The following is a 5,337-nucleotide window of genomic DNA, read 5'->3' on the forward strand; positions in this document are numbered from 1 at the left end:
TTTTTTTTTTTTTTTTTTTTTTTTTTTTACAGTTCCCTTATAGGGAGTAGGGGGATGGTTGTGTGGTAGATCTTTGAGGTGTGCTCTTAGCTTGTATTGCATTCCATTCTCTGTATAAACCTTAGAGTAGAATAAACCTTAATAAACATACTTATCTCACTTGAAATATTGGTGTTTCACTTCTGAATTAATAAAGGGCTTTTAAACTTTTGTTTGCAAATGGTTCTAGTTATTTGGAACTAGACAATATTACTGTCACTTATTGAGTGTAGAAATAATAGCACTGAGGCCATGGTTAATTGAAGTAAAACAGATGTAAAGGGGTTTTTTTTAAATGACTAATGCAGGGTACTAGTTAAGACACAGTGGGCAACTTTCACATGAAGTTGGGTGATGGTTAAATATCCAGAGAGATATTTTTTTGATGGCTTACCAAGATTACCTAAATTTTGAATGTGACCATTATGGAAAGTATTCAGAATTTGCTCTAAAGCAGCATTCAAACCCATGCTCTGCGTACAGCTCCTCCTCACATCTGCTTACTCAGGAGGTTGTGGGGCCTGCCTTTGTGTTGCTGTGCATTATATGGGTGTCTTAGATGTTGTCAGTGGGCATAAAATACTCCACTGCTACACTTGGACATGCTGAAGCCTTTCCAGTAGCCTGTATTGCAAACAATGCACCTCAGTTTAAAAGTGCTACTAGAGGAAAATCTGATGTTATTTCTGTGACTATGTTTGTAGTTAATATTCAGCTTATGCTGGATTCTTACAAGAAATAAATCTGTGTGTGCAATGTTCCAGAGTACACTTGTTCCCCCTCAGAGTGCTGTGGCTAATACAGAAGCCTGGTGTAACTGTGTTTGGTGGCAGCAGCCTGTGTAAATTCCTTTGGGTGCTTGTCATGAGCCCAGCGTCAATGCTTGTTAGCAGCCACCACCTTGCACGATGCCTCATGGTGCTGTAGGGTGAGGGAGAGACATACTTTATCTTCCTCATTGCACTGCTCCAACTGTGCTGTGCCTGCATAACCACACCTGGGATAAAACTTGGTAATTGTGTGAGCAGCTGGCCCAAAGCCTGACCTGTGCTGGCCAAACATGCAGTGGTGGAGCCTCTGCTGCAGCTCCAGGTTGTGACACTTGGTTGTTGGCACTGAAGCACCTGTGGAGGTGTAGGGTAGGGCTGGTCTGTGTGCTCAAGGCACTGTGTAGCTTTGGCAGATTTGTAATAGTCTCAGTAGTCTTGCTTGGTAGGATTGCATACAGCTGACTTTGTCTAATTGAAATTCCCCTGTAGCACTGACTCAGACTTCAGCCAGATTCAAATTCTGTAGCTGCCTGGCAGGGATGGCAGCAGGAAAAGACTTTGTTTTCGACTCCCTCACTTACCTTACCCACTCCAGTAATACTAGTGCTCAGCTGTAGAGAAGGACAGTTGAGGAGGTGCTGAGCGTTTGGGTTGTCATGTGGCTGCTGCCTGTGTTCCCCGCTTCAGTTGAACCTGCTCCTAGCTACTGTTAACAGGCACTGGCTGCCTACTCTGAAATTCCAGAAAGCAGAAGAGACTGATTTCTCTCTGTTAAACTTTCTGTTGCTGTTTAACTTGTATGGTGCTTCCCTAACTTTTTTTTTTTAAGTCTGTGCATGATCAGGGATCAGGCCTCTCTTGGATAAAGGGATTAAGTGTGGGGGTAGGGAGAGGGAAGGCTGGGTGTCAGTAGGAATTGTAGAAAAAATATTTTCTTCTTCCCCTTGGCTTACTATTTCAGTCTTACCCATTTAAGGTTATTGGCAGTTACTCTAAAAACTATTCAAATATACAAATGCTGAAGGGAAAAAAGAAAAGCAAGCAGGAATTGTCTTGAATGCTAAGAAATAGTTATTTGAGAGTTTGATAGCATTTTAACTTCCAGTGGCCTCTTCTGAACAGCCAGTCTGGCAATTACTTTATTTATAAAGCTATAAACATACTTTGAACATAAAAGCCAAAAAATACAAACTCAGTGAAGTAAAAAAATTAAAACAAATGATGGATCGTCATTGGACAAATGAAGGTACAGCTGCAAAACATTTTCCCCTGCTACATACATACAGTGGTTTTACTTGTTTTAATGAATTGGTACTTCCATGACTTCTACATTCAGACTGATTTCAGGAATTCAAATATCTGTTTCAGGAAGAGTTAAAACTGCTGTAAAATAACTAGAAAAAAATTCTTGTTGCGAATCTCCTTCTACTAAAAAAGAGTATTAACACAAAATAGCAACACTTCATATAGCAGTTCTAAAGACACTTTTTTTTGGTATTAATAAGAGTAACTTTGTTTTGGCATTGGTTATCAGCCGTGGGACCATGGAACAGAAGTTGGTCATGCTGTTTTGTCTTGGAAAGGGGCAGCCTAAAGGTATCTTTTTGTGTGTGTTGGAATAAAAATGAAATTTTCTCAGTTACCCCAGTATAAACTGACTGTAGTATATCACAAGTGGACCTTCTGAGTTTATCCTGCAGTAGCTGGAAGCACAGGGTAAGGTCTGGCCATAAACCTGTATGCATAGAGCAGAGTACAGGCAAAACAATGCTGTGGGTGTGACTGCTCCAGCTCTGGGGCTCTGAAAATGCTTCCGTGCTACGAGGGCCCAGGGAACGGCTCCTGGAGAGGGGGTGTTAGGTGTCACTAAAGAGCTTTTGCAGGAATCAGGTGGAATAACAATAGTGAGAGGAGGCTGTAATGCAGATGAGCATTTTGCTGGTCGAGGCAGGGACTCACAACACCGTGGAGGGGCCAGAGGAGCCTTGAAATAAGTGGGTGAAAGTCCCAGAGAGTGAAATGAATGAGGGCTGGTCTGGGTGCCTTGGCCAGTTTAATACTGATCAGGACTTACCCTGAAATTTCCTCTGGTGTGATTTAGACACATCTGCTTTTCCTTTTATACCTGCCTTTGCTTTGCTGCTAAGTTACATCTGTCATCCAACCATGCAGTACCAGTCGGGTGTTAAGTTACACCAGCCTTACACCCAGTGTGGGGTACACCAGGCTATGGTGGCTGGTCTGTCATCTGTGGTGTCTCCAGTAGGTGACACTTGTACAGCACCTTACAGCAGAGGGTCTCAGAGTGACAAATGATGAGCTGAAACAGCCATTTTCTAAAGCTGTTTTTTTTTGTTTGTTTGAAAATCAGATGATTAAAGAGACCATGTCAGATCTGGCAAGAGTCTACTGAGCTCCTCTGTTCAGCACTGGAACATGCTGTTGGCTAAACTTGCTAAAATAATTTAAAATGAGCAGATTGCATATTTATCTAGTGCTATGTAATTAACCCTCTGAGTGCAGTCAGTACACGAATGTACAGTTGGCATTGGATCAGGTAATGCTATTTCTCCAAGGGTTAAAATGGTTCAAACTTCAAAATTACTCTTTGCAAACTTGTCAGGTTTGTGCACGTAGCTTTCTATCAGTGCTTCTGAAGTTACATTTATACAGGAGAGGAATCAAGAAATAGGTTTAGATCTCCTAAACTAAAACCAGAAATAAAAAATCTACACTACTATAAGCAAAACTAGCTAAATAAAGGGACTAAAGCCAAAGCTGCTCTACAGACTAGTTAGGTTTAGATTTTTTTTTTTTTTTAAAATTTTAAATCTTTGAGGCATAAACTTGGTTAAAAAGTTATGTTTAATCCAATGTAAAAAATTATGGTTTATGTTTTTGCATTAAGAAAAAAATATAAAAATATTTTGTACATTATAAAGGTCATCTTAAATTTCTTGTAGTTCTATAATAATATTACTACATAATTTGTATTCAGTACTCCAGAACCTATTTATCAAGTAGGAAAAAAATAGTGCCCCCTCTACCTCTGTGTGGTGTCATTTTTCTCTTCAGCAGTCTGTAATATATTTCTTTCAAGCAGGAAAAGAGTCTGCACTGGACTAGACTGTGGTCTCTGAAAAGACTGTAAACCTGAAGTAAATCCAGCATTTGGAATTATTTGGGATTTACACCAGTTCATGGAGATCATAATCCATCCACAGTGTTTTTTGTTTATCAAACTCAAAATATAAATACAATACCAGAAACCGGTAAACATTTTCAAGCTGAAAAGAATACATTAACATTTGGCATCGTCATTGGGGTGGAGGGAGAGTCTTTTAGAAAAAGCTAGAATAAGATTTTTTAAAAAGTTCTACACTGAATCATGAAGAACAGGGTTCTCTTCTTGCCGAGGGTACGTACAGACGGATGCCTACAGCCCAGGGCAGGGTAGTGAGTGCTGCTCTGCTGCCACACTGCCCCGGGACGGGAGAGCTCACACCTCCCCCCTGTCTGCTGGGCCAGCGTGGTCCTCAGCCCTGGGCTAGTGTGATCCTGGGACACTGGCCAGCCTGCCGGGGCTGCTGGCTCCCCACATGCCCTGCCCTGCTCACCGCTGTGGAGGTGCAGAGCTCAATCAGAGCCTACAAAACCAACAGACTGATTTCTGAGGCTTTGCCCAGCCTGTCTGGTGAGATTTCTTACCATCCACATCTGCAGAGGACAGTTCCTAACAGCAGGGCAAACCCTGCATCTGACTGATGCCCTGAGCAACTATCAGCCCTTCTTCCAGTGGCCGGTCCGTGCTCCTTTGCCCAGCTGGTGCTCCCTTTTCCTCTGCCGTGCTGTACGACCGTGGAATGGGACATGTCTGCACAGAGACCTGTTACCTGAAAACAACATCTTCCTGTTCTCAAACAAGAAGTTAAAAAAATTCACCTCATTGGTTTAAATATTTAATGTCTCTTTTACCCGGTCGGATCAGAACACCGGCAACGCTACGTTTACTTTTCAGATATAAGGGCTTTAAAAAATGCTCCTATTCCAGCTTTTCCAGCTCTGTGGTGTAACGGCTATGAGAGATCTGTGGGTGACTACACTTTCAAGCAGCTCGGAGGGCAGGGAGCGGAAGCCAGGGTTAGACTGACAGCACCTACCACCTACAGCAGCAAGCTGGGGATGTGACTTTGCTCTCCGACACACTTACAGATAACGCAGGAAAAAAGAAACCAAAACAAAACCCCAAACAAACAAACAAAAAAGCATCACAGGGCAGGGACAAAAGGCTCGTTTACTCATCAGCACTTTAAGTTTTGGCAAGTACTTATTTTTTACGTTTTTTAAAATTGCTTTTCTATTTTTATCACCCCTCCCCTCCAAAAAAACCCCAACCAAGTGAGTTTTCCATCATCCTTTAAGTCATCGTGTCGCCAAACTTTGCGTGTTTTACAGTGAGATGGGGATTCGGCTGAGCCTCTGGTCCTCGTCCAGGTGCAGCGGAACCAGGTGGGCGAGCGGAGTGCCC

This window comes from Corvus brachyrhynchos, unplaced genomic scaffold (assembly GCF_000691975.1).
Source record: "Corvus brachyrhynchos isolate BGI_N302 unplaced genomic scaffold, ASM69197v1 scaffold54, whole genome shotgun sequence".
Lineage (NCBI taxonomy): Eukaryota > Metazoa > Chordata > Aves > Passeriformes > Corvidae > Corvus > Corvus brachyrhynchos.